The sequence below is a fragment of the Pygocentrus nattereri genome, chromosome 20 (assembly GCF_015220715.1).
Source record: "Pygocentrus nattereri isolate fPygNat1 chromosome 20, fPygNat1.pri, whole genome shotgun sequence".
Classification (NCBI taxonomy): Eukaryota; Metazoa; Chordata; class Actinopteri; order Characiformes; family Serrasalmidae; genus Pygocentrus; species Pygocentrus nattereri.
The window spans coordinates 31876154-31896863 of NC_051230.1; the positions used below are offsets into that span (position 1 = coordinate 31876154).

The 20710-nt window shown below is 41.8% G+C and overlaps 1 protein-coding gene and 1 long non-coding RNA gene across 3 annotated transcripts in view; one reads left to right on the forward strand and one right to left on the reverse strand.

Moving 5' to 3' along the window:
- Positions 1-12651, reverse strand: part of fam222a (family with sequence similarity 222 member A) — a 98446-nt gene extending 85795 nt beyond the window's left edge. Inside the window, exon 1 of the mRNA XM_017709309.2 lies at positions 12068-12651. The gene's annotated coding sequence lies outside the window, so the exon portion shown is untranslated. The remainder of the gene's footprint in view (positions 1-12067) is intronic.
- Positions 12652-15428: 2777 nt separating this feature from the next.
- LOC119261885 lies at positions 15429-19257 on the forward strand. Of its 2 annotated transcripts, none has more exons than XR_005129242.1 (5): positions 15429-16329; positions 16443-16631; positions 16848-16893; positions 17749-17889; positions 18928-19257. It is a non-coding gene; the product is annotated as an uncharacterized LOC119261885 (long non-coding RNA). The 2 variants fall into 2 exon arrangements; XR_005129243.1 differs by having other exon boundaries at positions 16448-16631.
- The last annotated feature ends 1453 nt before the right edge of the window (positions 19258-20710 follow it).

Consider the following 20710-nt stretch of genomic DNA (forward strand, 5'->3'; position numbering starts at 1 on the left):
CATCCATAACTCAGTCTGGACCCATTGTTTCACCAGCCAGTGGAAATTCCATTACAACACAGTGACCAGGATTGGGAAAGAGCATCAGTGAGGCAGAGCTAATACCAACTGTGTGTGTGCATTGTGTGCATATGTCACCCCCCATCTCAGTCATCGGAATTGGCCTTGTTGCCTTTCGCTTGTTGCCTTGTTGCAGAGTTTAGAGCATCCCAACATGGACAAAATAGCCTTTTGCAATCATATTGCTACATATTGTGACTGCAGCGTATGTAGAATTAGTAATGTGACACGGTTAAAAATGATCCAACATCATTTTGACTGAAATGGACTTTCGTTGGATTAAACAAATACCTCATCAACAAACAACCACAAACCAAAAACAACCACATAAACACTCATCTGGAGCCACGATGTTCACAGCGCACAGAAAAACCACTGACTGGTTAAACTGCTCATAGGCTTATTATAGCTGATATATAATATCATGATCTATACAAGCATTCTGTTATTGATTTGACTGAATTTCAGTTTGAACAGTTAATGAAAACATAATTAACTGCAGTATCACAATGGCTGCTTCAGTTTATTTTCAGACATGAAAACTCATGAGCAGCGACAAAGGTGACAAGTAGAGTGGCACTGTTTCCAGGCAAAAAGGAAAAAAAAAACATTGGCTTTTATGGAAATTCCGTAAACTATGATTCTGGGGCGATTCCAGCAGAATTATTCAATTCAGTGAGTTCAACAGCTATGCAAACACAAGTCATGCACTGGTTGCCAGGTATTCCAACTCATCTGTTAAACATCTCTTCCCTCCCATGTCAAAACTTCAATGTGTAAAAAATTAAATTTGTCAGACGTCTTTTGGGACCCCACTTCTAAGACCACTTTGCCCATCGTTTGTGTTCTGCTAGCTTCAAAACGGCATGTCGTGCTTGGACCCCTTTGATTGCTATTTGCAGTGGAATTTGTAGCTGATCAACTCAAATTGCAGTTAACACAGTCCTCACAAATGAGCTCGATTCATTTCAGACAAAAAAGTGGTAGCTGATTAACTTTCTTGTGATGAGTTTTGATGACAGTCCTGTGAATGTTTACCATAACATTACCATAATCTTTTGGTGTAGTTGTAAGACAAGAAAACCACAAAACAGTCCAACGAAAACACGTAATTTTTAGGGGTAGCAGAGCAGCAGCACCTAGAAAATGGGCTCTTTAATTAATGCTAATGCGTTAACTTAATAAGTGCTGACTTATAGCAAATCTGAAACAATGACATTACACGATACTTGACACAGAGTTTTATCAAAGCTGTCCGGCACTACATAGACTGTGCAGTCGTAACACATCCGCACACAAACCTTCAGCTGTGTGGGTCTGAATGAGCTGTGAAAAAGGAAAGAGCAAAGTGACCCTGCAGTAGTTTCTCCGGCCGTGTCCGAGAGCGCAATTAAATGCAGTAAACTTTGCACCGCGGTGTGTGTCAAAGCTCATTGTTCCTGGCAGTAAAGGAAGCAGCAGTGCCATAAACAGGTCACAGTCTATAGCTTTTCACTGCGAGACACTCTGGCCTTAACACCCTGCAGCAGAACAGCGCACACTTGTTCACTTAGTTCAATATGACGCTAATAAATAACGTCTGGAAGCCACAGTTATGCAGAGAAACCTCATTACTGACTAAAGCAGGGAGAATTCCAGGACCTGTGCTTTATATATAAAGCATGGCTATATTTCCAATGGCTCAATGGTCATTCAACTTATTTGTTTTATCCAATACAGAGCAAAAACCAAAGGTCATGATAAATTGGAGAAGCAATGGTTCAGCTGACTGAGAGCACAGTGGACATAATCTGGTTTGTGCTGTGCAGTTTTAAGGATGTAATGTGTCCTGCTGAAAAGGTCAGAGTGTTGAAACAACAAACGCTGTTGCCTGTAAGGAGGAATTTGTTGTAATTTAAGAATCAGCCGTGGCCTCTGCTTGACGATGATCCCGAACAGGATCCCGAGGCCCGAGCGGAATGCCTAAACGAAGTCGCTGTTTGAATCGGATCAGGGCAGAACAATCACAACGAACGATGAAAGGCAGGCGATCGCAATCGCCCAAGCCTACTTTCTCAACTTTAGGCTGCAATGCTGGCTCCACTGGAGAGTGCTAGTGATGAAACACTGGCGAAATCTCTTGCAGAACTGGAGGAAAGAGCGGCAGGCAGGAAGAGATGAACTCGTCTGAAATGACAGTCAAAGAACTCAGAAGAAGGACAGACAAACATCAAGAGCTCTGGTCCAAATGAGGCAAGCGGGTCTCATTGTTTTACCCACCGCACACAAATTCTCCACAGAACAAGCCGGAATAGGAGTCATTAAGTTAGGGTCTTTGGCAATAGGACGGGTTAAAACATCCTTCAGATGAGCTAACTAACCTCATCTATCAGCAGAGCTGACGCCAGACATAACACTAAAACTAACACTAGATGTAAAGAGCTAAAGCTAGACGGGACAACATTAGACAGCCAGAGGAAATCAATCTACACAAGGTCTTTTCTCCTTGGCAGATGATGTGCTAACAAGTTGCCTTTCTGAGGTAAACCAGAAAATGCAGAAATATTTAGGCGTTGTTTCTGGCCCTCACTAGTAACTAGGCTAGCAGAACAGCTGCACCTTAAACTTCTCAGTCGCTCCTCGACAACCTCGGCCATGCCACGCTCTCGTTAAGTGTTTTGTGGTAGCCAGGTATACGTGTCAAAATTGAGCGATAACAATTCAAAGGACGGCATATGTGAGCTACTATTTATCATCACACATCTCGGACTGAACGGCCTTGCCTGCACTTCCCGTAACAAAACCAGGTCGTGGTCAAGGTGAACATTCATTTCCCATAATGCCTTTTAGCCACAGCCGAATGTTTCCCATATTTCTGTGTGGCTTCAGCTGAGCCAAATGTTAAATTCCCATTAAGCTGTGTCGTCACGGTCCGGCATTTCCCATAAGACTAAGTGAAACTGTGTGGTCATACTAGTGCATTATGAGGAAATGATCAACAGACTAATATTTCCCACAATGCCGTCCGTAAGATTAGCACGGAGTGGGCCTTGCGGGCAGCTACGCCGGATCAATGGCAGCCAGCTGGGACGGCTTCCCAGCATGCAAGACAGTCACAACCAGTAAATCAATGAGGACAGAACGCCGGTTACCCAAGCGTTTGTTTTGAGAGATAGAGAGAGCAATCTGTCCTTCAAATGAGGCTCGCCCGCGCTCTCTCTCCCCTCTCGGTCCATTAGCCATAAAGCCGCCCGTGTGTCTTATTGCTCGTCACAAGTGGAGTTTAACTCATATGCCATTTAATCTGCAGCTCACCACACACACACACACACACACACACACACACACACACACACACACACACACGGCTGCTTGTGGACAGTTTGATGGGCTTCTGAGCGGCAGCGTTTCTGCCCGTCATCATAAAGCAGGTATGAACTGGACTCATCTGTGTACATTAAACAAATGAGGTAGTAACTCAGATAAAAAGGGGTGCTAGGGTGAACATCGGCGTAATGTTAAAAAAAAACCCAGGCAATTATCTTGTTTGCACACGTAAATTGCCACGCATGGCAGACGTGATGAACGGTATCACCATAGAAATACGGCTGCTAGCGCCGTAATTAACCTGTAAATTAACCGTGACCTGTGGATTACCCATCACTGCCAGCTGGATCTTTTCTACCTGCAGGTTAGGTTTCCTTCTGTCATCTTTTCCAGAGGTTCTAGAGCCACAGAAGCACAGCGTAGTCAAACGAGGAGCTCTCATCGAGAAGAGCCTAAAGTGTACAGGACTATGAGCAACGGAAAGCATGGTAATCATACAGCCTGTACGTCTTAAAAAGGGCCGTAATTCAGTAGCGTTTCTCCTCACATCATCACTGAATTCAACCTGAAATTCAACTTCATGTCCATGTTACAGTACAGAGGGAATGAATGTTACCTCCCATTCAGGTTGACTTAAACTAAACCATTCAAATGAGCATGAAAACAAAGCAACTGAGCACTGATAACCACCAAAACTCCACTGATAAACTCTGACAGATCATGACCTGTAAAAGCAGCAGGGTGTCAGTGGTGTCAAACGTAGAAAAGTGCATCACATGTCTACAGGCGGTATCAGCCGCCATCTAGAAGCTTGACTCTTGCCCTTGTTTATAGAAGACAACGTATGCATGAAGTGCCCAAACAAGTCTACTAGAGATTACTCAACAACTCAACGCTGCTTTTTTAATGTCAGGCATGTAATGGCAAGGCTAATTGGTGCACGAGCTTCCATCACTTCTTAGCTTCATTAACCTCATAGCTTCAGCACAAAACTACAAAGCTCAGACTGTCGTTTGAAATGCGGCACGACCTCACTACACCAAAACGCCAACACACACCAGCTGCTGCCATCTGCTTCCCTCCTTAGGACGTCACTGCGACAATTCTAATCAATCTTCCCCCGAAGAACCACACAAACCGCCACGAAGGCTCCGTTCAGACGTACTTCTTTGATCGGCTGTCGTTGGTTTACTTGAATACTGCTGTCCAATGACGTTTCTCCTTTCTTTTCTACTGTATGTTCTTCATTTCTAATTCGTGTTGCTCTTGTATTATTGTTTTGTTATCCGGTGTTGACCCCCTTTTTGCCACTGTCGCCCTTGGCTTGCTCGTTTGGGGCCCGGATTTGTAAAGCTGCAGACAAAAAGCGCTTTACAAATAAATTTGAATTGAGTTGAGCTGAATATACAAACACACGCATACACACAAAAGCTCACACACACACACACAGATGTGCACACACTCATGGTCTTTTATGTGGTGATGGGAGAATGAGGAAAGCCATAAAGAGGGAAAAATCAAACAGTTCCTGGTGCAGGTGCAGCGTGTTAACAGATGCTGCAGGCACGGCTGGCATTGTACCCATGGCTCCAGGGCCGAGCTGTGTGGAAAGGTGGGGGGGGGCATGTGGTGGTGGGAGGGGGTGTGCAGAATTAGCAGGGGCACAGAAATAATAATAACACTTCCCGAACAATGGCACTGCCTCGCCGTGTCACGCTTACAGGAGGAGCTCTGCAGGGGGGCCGAGAGAGCAGAGCTGTAATCCATTTACTGCCACTTTCGCAACCAGCAGAGCTGTTTCTCTCTCGCTCGCTCTGCTCTCTCGCCCAGCTTCTGTTTAACCACAGAGAATCAGCCGCCTGTGTGCGTTTCATGGGCGAGATCTTTTAAAACTTTTTAAACAAGCCCATGCAGCCTTTGAGCATTCGTCTGCGAGACTTAAGTTAAAGGGACCGTGTCCTACGCTGGCCGCACTCTGATATGCCGCTTATAAATTAGGCTGAAACCCTCCTTATAACTTCAGCGGAGATAAACTGCCGTCAGCTAACAGAAGGATGTGCGTGTATGTGATGTGGTGGCTGGTTTTGTAGGTTTTACATCAAACTCATTTCATAAAAGCAAAGAAAATCACCATTTCTGCATAACGGAAAAACTAAGTGTACTAAAACAGGCCTGCTAGCCATTAAGACCCTTTCACATGCTGACAATATACCTAGCTGATTATCTCCTGCCGGCCACAAACTCCAACTGACTTCAGCAGAGCAGAGAGACCCAGCTGGGAGCCATTCTCTCCCCTCTTAACCCCCTACATGAAAGGACTTCTTAAGAACCATTTATTATAGGCTTGAAAAAAAAAGTGAAGCCAGCTAATCAAAAGTCCAAAGGTGGGTAGAAACTTCTCAAAAACACTCAGGTTTTCTACTTCTCTGCTCATTCAAACTGAGCTCCTAATTCTCCGGTTTGGGTTTAATTTCATTCTGTGGTGCTGGTTCAGCTCCCAGACTGATCTACTGTTGCTCACACCTCTCACATTGGAGCTTTAGCCTTTTATTTTAGACCAGTGTGATCCAAAAAGAGAACAATAGAGCCTAACAAACTTCGGTTTCTACGCTGATTAATGCCGGATGCAGCTCTCCTGCCAGTGTTTTTTGCTCGGCTACTTTTACTGTTACTTGAATCATGATTTCGTTTAATTAAGTAACGATACTTTTAATTGACTATAGGTTTAGCCAAATCCACTTCCATCTAAAGCTTCCCAGGGCAAACGGAACTGGCTGCTCCGATGGGAGAAACGGTGGCAAGTAGGTTCAGAGTAACACAATGGAAAACAGCCTTCAGGACAAGGTCAACATTAAACGCTTTCTTGTCAGCGCTGCTCAAGTTCAGCTGACCCTCAAAAACTCTCGGGGAGATTCCTCCTACTTATCTTCCCTGACACACTTTCAACTCTGGGTGGAGAATCCCTGTAGACGGAGTAATTTAGTTCAGGACCCGGCCTGATCTGTGTCCGAAAAAGAGGCCTCTTTCTACCAGTAGAGCTCCTATAGGAACAACCTGCAGTGCAGTGTCACCAAGTAAATACTGCTCTCCAGTCCAGCAGTAGGTACAGACATGTCTGGACAGGCTCTACACTGGTCAGGACAGCATGTCACCAACCCCCCAGCTAGTAATATATGACTTATAAGTGAAAGATGTTTTATTACACTTTAAATAGCACAGTTCACTGGAAATGACCCTGGAAGGCCCTCAGCACTTCATGCATTCCACTGTTATAAAACCTCGTATCTCAGAACTATAAAAACTTTACAGAAGAAAGAGCAAAAACGATTAACTTAGCATCTGTTAATGCAACTGTAACAGCCTGGATGGCTTGCAAAACGTCTATTGGTCTCATTTTCATGAAAAAAGGCTGCGTTTTTAAACGGGGTAAAAAATACACCGAGCAGAAAACACGAGGAGGTGTGATACTGAAACATTTGAGCTAAAATATTAAGACATAGAGCTTTAAACTGATTACAGTCCTTCTCAGGTAGAGGCCTAGTGCATTGTGAGGCAGAGTGAGGGCTGACTGGCACTGAACTTAATGACCCACTGATAGCCCCCTTCAGAGCGATCGGTTCAAGGACCACATCCCAATCCATCCATCCAGTGGAGGGGTCCAGGCGGAGCAAGCAGATAAGAGGGCCTTGTGTTTGACCTTGGTGAGGTTCTCTCCAAAAGCGGCCAGAAAACGGATTTTATTTATCGCGGCCAGCTGCCGCGGAATTGAAAAACAATGAGCAGCTTTGGGGCCAGCACACGGTAGCACTGTTATTTTCCCCCTCACTGTGCTTATTGATTTCGGATGTACGATATTCTGCTATTTTTGAACAAGCACATTTTCTCACTCCGCCAGGTTCATTGATACGTCTCTGTGAGTCTATGGGGGGGGGGGGAGGGGGGGTTCAATATTAAAGCGAGGGGGAAAAAAACCCAGATTAATACGCAGTGCAGGAAATTAGAGTTTTACCACCATAAATGATATTCATGAGAGAAGTCGTCTCGTTCTGCCCCAGTTACAGCTCGGAGTTTAATAAGGGAAGAGTAAGCGTGGAATCCGCCCCAGGCCTATCAATCAATCAATCGGAGAATTTATCTCTCTATTCAAATGAAGCTTCTTTAATAATATCCTCCTAAAATTAAACTATCCATCAATAGCTGCCAGAGAGGCAGGAAAATCCTGAAAAAAGATGTTCACCTCAGGAAATTCAATCACTGCCTTCGATTTTAGCTGTCCTACTCATTCCCCGTCTTGCAGCATTAATAGGACAATTTCCATAAACTTGGAACACTTCACTCAAAAGGTGCTAATGTGGCTAGCCATCAATAAAAGCTTAGGGAGACCAGCTGACCTCCTTTCATTCGGATATCAGCAGCTAGGTTGAGCTTAACCATCACACGCTGCTGAACTGCTGAGTGATCATATAGTAAACTTGGGCCCAGTCCCATTTCTTCTTTTCACCCCTAGGCCTTGTTTCTGAGCGTCTCCCTAACCCCTTCAATATGAGTTACAAGGGGTAGTGGTTGAAATCTTGCCCTACATAACTGGACAACTCTCTCACTTAAGTATCACTTAACTTCAGATCTACTTCATCTACATCTACTTCAGATGTATGTTCCAACTCGCACTTTACGCTCCTCTTACTCTCATCTCCTAATTGTGCCTTCTACAAAATTCCGTACTCTAGGTGATAGAGCGTTTGGTGTTGCTGGCCCAAAACTCTGGAATGGGCTTCCACTACAGCTCCGTACATCATCATCTCTATCATGTTTTAAAGCCGGTCTTAAAACCTATCTCTTCCAGCTAGCATTTGAGTGAGAATTTCTCTCGAACTTCTATTTATTTTAGCTAAGTCTTTTATTATTGTTTTATTTTTATTGTTGTTATTTTATATATTTTTTTTCTTTTTCTTAGTTTATTTTATATATTGTTATAAATCTTAATGAATTTCTGTTTTACTTTTTTTGTATTGTACAGTGTCCTTGGGTCTCTTGAAAGGCGCTTTATAAAATAAAAGTATTATTATTATTATTATTAACTTCAGAACTTGGTCTGTGGATTTATTTCCAAACTGACTTCACATTTTTGTCCTTGAAATAGATACTTTTGCTCTAGATCTTAGTACGAAGCTTCCTGAAGAATATTACAAACACCATCTTTTGGGACACCCCCCTTTTCCTCTCTCTTTTGGGGTTAACATCTCAACACAACCATGGAAAGACTAACATTAACTCGCCTAGCATTAATATTAGCTCTAACGTGGTAGAAATAGTGTCTACAGTTCACAACTAGAGGAACAAATACGGCACCTTACTAGCACTAGCAATATGACTGACATTACCTAAGGAAAACGACAGCGTCACACTTCTCCTTTCTTGGTCTACACATGTTTAAACTCCAGATCCTGCTTGGCTGGAAGTTCAGTGATGTTTCTCTCCGATGGCCAGAAAAAGCCAACGTGTAGGCCATCCTCACGACAATGCTCAGGGCAGAGTCACTGGCGAAACTGAAGTGTATGAGGGGAGGAGTATTAAAACCGTGAGACCGACAAGGGACAAGATAGGAAAAAGGTAACTGAGTGACCTTCATATTAACTCACGCCGTATCTCCTCCTCTAACACAGGCACACGGGCTGAGTTAAGGCCAGCGTTATGCAAGACACCCTGTTTGTTGAGCACACAGCTAATACTGGGCCAGTTAGCTCAGCGGGTCACGGAAGGCCCCCTGTGCTCATGCATCACGAGATGTTTTATTCAGCAGAACGGTGAGCGAGCATTACTGCTCGACAGGTGCTGTCTCAGAGGGGCTCGAGAGGAGGAACTCTGCTGGGGGTCATGAGCCGGTTACACATTAATTTAAGGCAAAAATCTGGGATACAGAGTCAGGGGCTGTGTCCGAAATCTACATATATATAGTGCCAGGAACACAACTCTGCAGCCACAATATCCACCAAATAACAGACAAAGAGTGCCTGTATACTGTACTGTGTGTCTATGTCGAGAACATGGTAGCAGGTTCTACTAACTTAACATATATCATTATACTCCATGTCATAAACTTGGTTCTTTGCATTGCAAATGGGTGGCATTCAGGTGCAGAATGTATAATACATGTAACCTGAACAGGCACAAAGGTCCACGCTCAGAGTTAAAGTGAAAACATCCAACGGGACTTTTTCACTCAGTGCTCAAACGGCGAACGCCCTTAATAAACGAAGGAGACAAGCCTGTGATCACGGCCAAAAAATCCACTTGAGGCTTGAACATATGGACCACCACGTACACAGAACACTGGTGTTTGGTTGCTTCTGGTTGGTCCAACTCATCTACAATCAATTGACGAGCTCCTCCTCATCAGGTTTCATATCCCCACTCAAAACTTAAGACGTCTGTCTCTTGCGACGTGAAAACTTTCAAAACTCTGTAGATATAAAATCAGATCAATCTTTCAGTCCTAGTGCTTGACAGCTACACTGAACAAATAAAGCCATAATTGGTGCACAGCAATCAAACGAATGCAGTTCGCAGTAGTAGATAAATGCATAGTAAATATGCGCTAGTCTATTAAAAGTCCGCTGGGTTTGCGGTGGACAGATACATGTATTGTAGATTTGTAGAAGTGTGTATTAAACACCTAGAAGTGAAACAGGTAGTAGTAGAAAATTCACTCATCAAACAAGAGCATTAGAGATATGTAGTAGTCAAATAAGAGCATTAGAGATATATAGTAGTCAAATAAGAGCATTAGAGATATATAGTAGTCAAACAAGAGCATTAGAGATATGTAGTAGTCAAATAAGAGCATTAGAGATATATAGTAGTCAAACAAGAGCATTAGAGATATGTAGTAGTCAAACACGAGCATTAGAGATATGTAGTAGTCAAACAAGAGCATTAGAGATATATAGTAGTCAAACAAGAGCATTAGAGATATGTAGTAGTCAAACACGAGCATTAGAGATATGTAGTAGTCAAACACGAGCATTAGAGATATGTAGTAGTCAAACACGAGCATTAGAGATATATAGTAGTCAAACACGAGCATTAGAGATATGTAGTAGTCAAACACGAGCATTAGAGATATGTAGTAGTCAAACATGAGCATTAGAGATATGTAGTAGTCAAATAAGAGCATTAGAGATATGTAGTAGTCAAACACGAGCATTAGAGATATGTAGTAGTCAAACATGAGCATTAGAGATATGTAGTAGTCAAACACGAGCATTGGAGATATGTAGTAGTCAAATAAGTGTGTAGTAGTCAAGTAAGTGAATGGCAGGTGCATAGTAGTCAAATAAGCCCACAGTAGATGTGCAGTAATCAAATTACTGCATAGTAAATGAGCAGTGGACAAATAAGTGTCCGGTAGACGTGCTGCACAACGCATGTCTTCAAGAACCCCACAGCAGGTGACCCTTAAAACCAGCCTGTCTCTCTGAGTCTGAGGGAAATGACCCAGCAAGGCGTTCCACACCTCACACATTCCGTCATCACAGACAGAACCTCATATCTCAGAATGCTTCAGAGAAGAGGAGAACGCTAGCGTAGCATCTGATAACGCAACCCGACAAGAATGTGCAACACACACTTAGAACATGTGTAGCATGAAGCACCTGAACAAGCGCACACTTCACACACAGCGCTCTAATAAGGGCGTAGTACTTAATACTCAAATACAAAGTACTCCAATACAAAAAGTATCTAATACTCAAATACTACGCTCTTTAAAAAGTTCTTCGGTGCAGAAAACGGTTCTATATAGAACCATAAACACTGATTTGCGTGATGAAAGGGTTCTAAGCATCATGAAATGGCTCTCCAGACTGATGGAGAATGTGTTGTCCTACCTAGCACCAAAAAGGGTTCTTCTATTGTTGCAATGTCAAGCTTGTACAGATAGAAGAACCCTTCTTGGCGCTATACAGAACCATTTTCAAAAAGGTTCCATGCAGAACCATGTACAATATCAATCTGAAGAACCATTTAACGATGCAAAGAACCTTTTAAGCACCATGAACACTTAAAGAACCCTCTGCATAAATAAGGAGTTCTTTGATTTGATCAAGAACGTGTTGTGTCGAGTTCCATACAGAACCTTTTTGAAGACCATAAAGGGTTCTTCTTCTGTTACAGGTAAAGGGGGTAAAGTGTCGGTTCTCGGATGTGAAGCCGCTCACAGCCGCGTATGGCGCGCGCAGACGGAGCCGCTCTGATAATCCCCGCGCGCAGAGGCCGCGCGAGGACAAACGCGCGGCGCATTATAAACCGATGCGGAACGGAACGGCACGCGCTGCCGCCACGGTCATCCTGCGTCCTGCCATTTATCCATTACGCGACCGACTCGTCTCGCGCTGAGCTGGTTCTCCGCTCGCGCACCTGCACCCCCGCTCACCCACCACAGAGCGCGCGCACGCGTGGTGGTCGCGCTCGGTGTGTGAGCGCGCGCGCGCGCGCGAGACAAGTGTGAATGTACGAACTCAGCATCTACATAAGAGAGAAGTTGGGTTCCTATTGGAATTCTCCCGGTCCACCTTAAACATGACAGCCCTTACATGTAACCGCTGCGCCGTTTAAGGTGGAACGGGGTAATCCGAAGAAGAGCGGACTCCGGCTTCGTGCGTGTATGAAGGTAAAACGTCTAGAAAAAAAGCCGCGTACTCACCATAAATTGCCGATTACATGCAGCTCCGCACAAGTACCGGATTAATCCCGCCACAATGCTCACTTTTACTCCGCTTAGAAAGAGTCCAATCCGACGGAAACCCCGGATAATCCTCGGAGAACAGACAAGCGTTCCTGTCGGGAAATCTGCTCTCCGTCCGCCGCTACAGCCGTCACTAAAGTGGCTTCAGCCGGCTGGAACTCACCGCACACAGCGCCGCCAGAGCACCGCAACCCCCAAAACAACGGTATCCTCCGGTTCCGAGGGCTTTTACGGCGGTTTCCTCCGTCCGCGCCGCGGTAATCCTGAGGAGAGGCGACCGTTGGGCTTCCTCACTTTTCCAACGGCTGTTCAAAAAATAACCGCCGCGCGAGACTCAGTTATTTTTCAAAAACAAACGGCGAACTCCGCGGTCCGGTATCACTGTCCGTGTCAACGAGCAGACCCTCCGCTTCGGCGCGAGATCTGCGGTCCGCGTTCTCCGTTAACCGACCCGAACCTGCTCGCGAGCGTTCCGTCCGCGAGCGCAGTTGCAGTGCAGTGCAGGGCGCGCGCAGCTTCCAGCCCGCGCTCCGTCCGTCCTCGCGACACACTGACAATAAAGAGCGAGCGCAGCCGAGACTCGCCGCTCCGGGCCCCGCCCACCGACCAATCAGCGCTCAGGGGGGTTTAAAGGGCTCGTGTCCTGCGTTTCTCCTGTGGTTTGTCTATTTTTTTGCCTATGGAAGTTCGTTCCCACCGCACAGAGGAGGGAAAACCGACAGTTTACCCCCCCCCCTTTTCCGTTTTTTCTGTTCTGGCCTCAGTATTTTACAAAAATAAGGACTTTTTACAATCAAAATATTGATGTAGCGCCTTGAAATATCTAAATGAAGAAAATATTGTCTTTGTATGAGAAGATCAAGGCTTGTTTCATCAAAATATTGCCATTTCTCAAAACAGTGGCTTCTTTTTCTGTAGTGCATCACTATAGTTCAAAAAGTAGGTAATTATTCTGGGATAGTAAGTAAATATTTTGAGAAACTAAGCCATCATTTCAAGATATTAAGTCAAAGTTTTGACACACTGCCGCCAGAAAGAGAGGAAAAAGTCCTCTCTATCTGTTGGAAAGGAGCTTCCGAGCATTCCAGGGCAAAATTAGAAGGAATAAATGAGGGTACACACTAGAAAAATGGCTATTCAAAAATATAACAGGAATTTTTGGCATATGAGTAAAAATATAAAAATCTACAGAAGACCTATAGAAAAACTATCTATTCTACAATTCTACAGAATTTCTACAATCATTCTGCAGAAAGTCTACAGTAGATACATAATAATATGGGATTTTTTACAGACATTCTGCAGTATTTCTACAGAAGAGTTATAGGACAGCTACAGGTTTCTACAATTCTACAGAATTCACACACAGGATCTGTGCTAATACTATTTCAACAGAAACTCAACAGAAACAGAAATTATACAAAAATATATGAAGGAATTTTTACAGAATTGTAACAGGATTTCTACAGATAATCTATAGTAATACTGCACAGATTTCTACAGAACATTACACAGAAGATCTATAGTATTACTACAGGAGTAAAAAGTAAAACAACTACAGCTTGAAAAGGCTTCAACAGCACTGAAGTCTTTTGGGAACATTTGAAAAAGAAAAGAGACATGCACTGAATCGCCTCAACTCGCTCTCCATGTCCTGGGATTACAAATGACTGAGATATTATTTTTGAGAAATACAAGAGGAGCAATACATTGTCTCGTCAATGCATGCCTGAGTTAGATACTGGTATTAGTCGATATTAATGGTTTTATTATTTGACAAAAAAGTTCTCGGCAGTGGACCCAGTGAAGTTTAGATGCTACAGGAGAAAAATAACGTCAAAATTTGATCAAACAGTCAAATAAACTGGGCAAATAAACACCACACTTGGTGTAGTGATGATGCCACAGCCATCCACGAGACCAAGACTCTGTGTGACGTCTTCAAACTTCTGTTTATAGTATGAAGATTAAAATGGCAGTAGTAGCCGTAGGTCGTAGATGCACACGTTAGGTGTGAAAGCGGTCAGGCCATTTCCTACCACAGTGCTGTGATGACCAGGCTCGCGACAAACAGTGAGTCTCACCCAAAGTCAAGATATTACTTATCACACCTTTAAAGGCCCCCAGTCACCTCTCCAGCTCGGCCCAGGGGAAATTACCCAGTGTGATATTGCATTCGACACATTTGTTTAGTCTGGTACATAATGCATGAGTTTCCCGAACCTTTGCGCTGCCCGCAGAGAATTCACCACCGCAGAGTGTCCAATCTCTCCACAAATCCAGTCCACTCCAATCAGGGCTGGACGAACACGCATAGCAGGCGCCTGCTTATCAAATCAGATCACCTAAAGCACCATCCATGAGGACCTAGATCACACGTTCTGCTGAATTAACCGGAACAGCGGCGGCGCAGATGGAGCCGAATGGACTGTGAACGGAATCAAACAAAACGACAGCACTCAGGGGTAAAAAGCTCCAGCCCTGTTCCGCCCTCGGCTCCTTTCACACTCCGACTGTACACCCTTTGAGGTGTAAATCTGCACCTTTAGATCTGCCAAACTGAGCCTGATCCTCATCCAGACTTAAAGCAGCTCTGTGAAGTAGCAGTCTGTCTGAAGGCCTCTCTATCTCTGCTCTTCACAGCTCATGGGCTGTACTTCTGTATATTCCTTTGGCAGTTATTACATTATTTCATATGAACATATTTCATCGTTATTATATGACATTCATTTGTAGATTTGAAAGAAATAATTGAAGTGAGAATAATTTATTCTCTACAGGAAACAACCTAAACCTAAATATTGCACTTTTGTGCAACTTTTGACATTATAACATTTGCACAGGCCATTTTCAACATCAAATATTTATAATATACATCTATGTGTGTATATATATATATATATATATATATATATATATATACACTGTAAAAAATAGGCGTAATTTAACAGTAATAATTCCTGTGCTTTTTTACTGAAGAATTCAATTATCTTATAATTACGGAGCTTTTTCAGTAAATTCAAACTGTGCGCGTGCGTAGTGTGTGAACGCGACCAACGGTCGCTCTCTCCTCAACACACAATTTCATCTTCTCACCCTCTTTATTGCAGTGGCACCTCTGTGGTAAATATCATCCATTTTTGTTCGCGTAGGTAAACTTGTAACTAAAAGACTACCAGCTAGTATCACAAAGATAAATAATCCCATTTAGCGAATTTAATATAGACAACGTATTAACGTTAACCTACGATGGCTGTGGGTTAGCGTTAGCTGTAGTCTAAAACTTGCCACAGATTTTCTGGACAGGCTAACGTTAGTGTTAGCGTTAGTGCTACTGTCGCTTCTTTGGTAGCTAAATATCGACGTAGTTTTGACACCGATAATCTTTGCTGCAATGAAAGACTGAAAACATGTGCATTTTTACATTCGAGGAGAAAAAACGTTCCCCAGAATGGGCAGACTAAAAGCTAACAAGCTAGCTAACCCTAGATACAGCTCATCCAGCAGTATCAGCTAGCGTTAGCTAAGTTACCTCAGGTCAGAGAACACCAACGGGACAAATAGGAACAAAGACTGGCAGTCTGATGTTTTCATTTGTCCTTAAATATTCAAAAAAGACCTGACAAGCAAAATAAACTGTGGTGAACGGGGAGAGAACACTCTAGAATCTTTAAACTACCAAGCATGGACATGGCACACAAGCTGAATGTTTGTGTTTGCTGGTGTTTGTCCTGTCTGTGTACTCTGCACTGTACTCAAATGGCCTGCTTGTTGTGTTGCGTTATAATGTGGGAGAGTTAAGGTTAGGGCATATACTCTCCATTGTCATTACAGAGGACAAGACAATGTTTTTTATGCTGAGAGAAAAAGTAGCTGAACTTATTCCTAGCCTTGGAATCTATGAAATTAAGGACAGTATGAATAATATTACAGGTCCAAAGCTAGATGGTCTTGCAGAGTATGTCCCTCACAAATGTTTCCATAGAGGTGCCAAAATCTTTTTTCCACTTAAGCATCGTTATGTCGCTATGGATGCCATCCAAGGTTTAATCAGTGGAGCTCTGCCATTGCTTGTGGGGAACCTCCTTGATAAAGTGATTGAAAGACTACAAGAAATTGGTGTTTCCCAAATCGATGACCTAAATTTGGTACAACCGAAGATCTTGAAGGTGTCCTGAAGCCAATACAGTGTCGCAGGCTGATTAAAGCATTCTCTGCCGGTAAGTGTTTCTTTCTTTTTTCATCCTTCTAATGTTTTGAAGTTGAAATTGTTTAACATAGTTGATGGCTTTACACTTACAGCTTAGAATTATAAGGTTCTGTCTGTGTTCAGTGCAGTTTTGAGATTGTGAAACCAAGTAAACCTTGCAGAAGAGCGCTCTAAAAAGGCCAAGTGGTGAAAGACTTCATTCGAACAAGAGAAGCAAGTGCTGGTGAAAAGATGAACCAAGGACCTTTGGAAATGCTAAGATGCCTCACAAGTTACTTCAAGGAAGCAACTGTCCTGTTGGTTGCAGACAAGGTAAATCTACATTTGAATGCTTACACACCATGTGAATCAGGATTTCAGCAATCTTTTGGGATGTTCATATACTGTGCACCAAATTTAATTTGGTACTTTGATTTGGTACAAATTCACTTTGGTTTCTTTACAACAGTATAACATAATTTATTCATTTGAATATCGGATAAAACTAAAACAATGACACAAAACTCAAGACATCTGTTGTCTTTATAGGATGGCCAGAAAGAACTACCCAGCACTCCTTGCATCATTGTCATTGGTAAGTACAGACTAAGTATTGTATCTTGTTTCAGAGAACTATTAAGTCAAATGTGTAAAAGTGAAAATATCATTAATCATTTTACCATTTGCCATTTTCAGTCGTGTGAATCATTTCCTCAGTGACAGAGTTCATTTGTGTTTTACTTTGAATATTGAATATACATTTGTTATGACTTCTGATGACTTTAAAAGTTTTAGTGGCTCTGATAAGGGCAACATTGAAACTGGAGACTGCTTCAGATCAGTTTATTGTGGTGGAGAAGAACTGGTACTGCTGGCACCTGTCTGGGTGGTACTCCACTCACAGGTAGCAACTACCATTCTTATTCAGTGGTCATATTGTCTTGCAGCCTGTGTCCTCTGATCTCGGTAATGTGTCCAGGGGGTCATTCTGAACCAGTTAAGAGGGCCTGCTGCTGAGCCTCTTCTTAATCAGCCAGTAGTTCCAAAAGCTCATCAATCATGGGCTTCACTTTGTGTAGTTTGGCTATGAGCTCAACTTTGCCTGCATGTCACCCTCACTGCTTCTTACTGTGATACATGCAGAGACATGGCTTATCAAAGCTGTATTTGAATTAAAGGGCTATAATTTCAGATTCTGTCATAGCAATACATGTGCACGTGTAGCTGGGCTTCAAGCCGATGTTTAATACATTATTGCCACCTATTAGAGATGTATGGAGTTGTAGCATTTTTAAAATGTAAAATAATTTTGTTCTTCAGGGCGATTTTGAGAATCAAAACAAACAATTTTGCTTGTGCTCTTTTTGTGTTTGTTTCTGTCATGAACATTTTTTTTCTCATGATGTGTTTAAAAATAATTAAAATAAATCAGTTTTCCTTGTCACTGTAGGGTCTCCTGGGGATCAACACTGAACGTGGCTCAAAAGCTGAATCGAAGTGCAAGAAGCACTTCAAAATCAATCCTAAGCTTCTGAAATTCCTGAAGGACCTCAGTGACTTTCAGAATCCATTCAAAATTTAAATGGACAAGGTAAGCACCATGCAGATTTTTCTGTTATAATGCAATGTTTAAGCTGATGCTTAACTGCTTATAGGATGGCAGAACTAAGCTGAAACAGTATTAATGTAATACAAATAAAACGTTAAGCAACAATATTTAACTTTAAGTTGTTTTTTTGTTAATAAATACCCGCAACAGATTTGTTGGAGGATGTACTGTTTTATGTTGATAATAAATGTGCAATATTTTAGATTTGAAATATAATCTCGCAAAATTTAGGCTATAAGTAGTTTTGTTATATTCATTTTTGCACGCAGTATTTTAAGACAGCAAATCTTATTTTCCTGATTTGCTCCCATAGGCCAAATCTCAATATCGTTTTTAGTTTGAGTTCAGCGATCCCTAGCTCGGAACTGAGTGAAAACTCGCTATTACATGCTTAATTTTTTGTAATTGCAATGGTGATTGCATTCTCAATTTTTGCACACTTCTTTATAGATTTTATAATATGTCTAAACTATATAAACTTTATATATAGTTCAAATGTCTCACGTCACCTTTTTATCTCTCAGCCAGCAAATCAGCATCAGTACTGTGTTGGTACAGTGCTTAAAATCTGCGTTAGCCCAGAGGGTTAATCTGGTTAGACACACTAAGTATGTGTGGAACTGTAGTAAATATCATTTAAATATGATTAGAGTGAAAAAGGCCTGCAAGTGAGTAATTTAGTCATTATAAATATTGGTTGAAGTAGTTTCAGTAAAGTGGCAATGTATTAACGTTAACAGTTGATTTAAAGTGATAATTATTCTTAGTGTTATATTTGTACCCATTAATATTTCTGCTTAGTTCTGCTGTTGTGTAAGTGTTCCTGATGAGGCAAACTAAACATTTGTAGCTAAAAAGTTGGAGCACAGCTGTAATATTTTCTGCTGTTTTGCATTAATTAATTGTGTATATTTAAAAATGGAAATACATAAAAATGTAAAAATACATGCCTACATGTTATTCCATAAATTAGTGTAAGATGAAAGCTGATTTACCTTTTTCCCCCATCTTATTTTTAAGGCATTTGGAGCCCTCAGATGCTGCACAATGGACTCATTTAACAATTTGAAATGAAGTGTTAGGATGAGAAGTCCTAAGTTCTGTGGTGTTTACAACATTTTTGTAATGTTGAATTGTTAATGGAAAAAAATACATGTTTGTTTTGGACACAACACTTTAAATATGCAGGAGGTAGAGTTTTTATATGTAGGGCTTATAATACATGCTGTTTTGAATAACAGTCGTTGACCAGCATTGTTCTCATGCCAAATTTGTTTCAGTAAATTTATTGCATGAGATATAAGCACCCAGTAAGCTATATTAGCAGTATATAAAAAAGTGTTAATACTATTCTTGCTCCTACACATTTTTTAAATTTAACTGTTTTTTTTTTGCTTTTCATAAAGGAGCTACAAGTTACCAGATCAATAGACATGCCTACTATGTCCCTGTGCCCATCGACCCATCTATCAGGCAAATGTGCTGTATATAGGTACACTTTGTAGATTTACAGTTACATACTACAGGGAGAAAAATACACTCTCCAAGTTATGTCATTCCTGCAGTTTCTTTCCAGTGGTGAATGGGTTGGGTGATATGGTGTTCTTTTGTGTACTGATGATATCCACCATATGCTGAAGAGCATATTGTTACATTGACAATTTATGACAGGTAACTGGACTGTCAAATGAACTGCAGTCAGTAACTGTAAGCATGCAAAGTGCACCTAAATGGGAAGTATTTCCAATTAGATGCTCAATGACTGTTGTTGAATAAATTGGCAAGGAAGATGTTGATGTTAACTTTATCTGTATTGAACTGAAATCAGTGTTGGAAGGCTTGTACTGACTGTCTATAGCAAATTTTTATGTAAATTTACAGGAAAAAGTGATGACAGCACTGTAAAATAACAGGAGACATTTTGTTAAATAAAGAAAAACTTGTCAATTTACAGAAAATATCTGTTTAATTGATGAAGGAAAACTCTGTGATTTAATTGAAAAAAATCTGTAAAAAAATGTTTTTTTTGTTAATTTATGGAAAAAATCTGTTTAATTGATGAAGGAACATTCTGTAAAATAACGGAAAAAATCCAGGTAATAAACTGCCAGTACATTTTCTGTAATTTTACGGAATTTTTTTTTACAGTGTATATATATATGGCCACCTCCTTGTTTCTACGCTCATTGTCCATTTCATCAGGTCCACTTACTTACCCTCATGGACCCTCACAGAGCAGGTACTGTTTGGGTGGTGGGTCATTCTCAGCACTGCAGTAACACTGACGTGGTGGTGGTGTGTTAGTGTGTGTTGTGCTGCTCTGAGTTGATCAGACGCAGCAGTGCTCCTGGAGTTTTTAAACATATTGGTGTCACTGCTGGACTGAGAATAGTCCACCAACCAAAAATATCCAGCCAGCAGTGTCCTGTGGGCAGCGTCCTGTGACCACTGATGAAGGACTAGAGGATGACCAACACAAACTGTGCAGCAGCAGATGAGCTGTCATCTCTGACTTTACATCTACAAGGTGGACCGGCAAGGTAGGAGTGTCTAATAGAGTGGACAAACCTCTACCTCACTCAATGTGCTTGGGATTACTCACATCAGCAAAAGCAAGAAAGCTCAACCAACTTCTAAGACTAAACTTTGGTCTTATGATAAGACATTGTATTACTCCTCTTAGTTTTATGTTAATGATATTTATTTTGCTTTTCCTGATGCTATAATATATAAATGAAATGTGTTCTCTGACTTTTGCCCAGTGCTGCATACACATTCGTGCTTACACCTTGTTGTAATATTC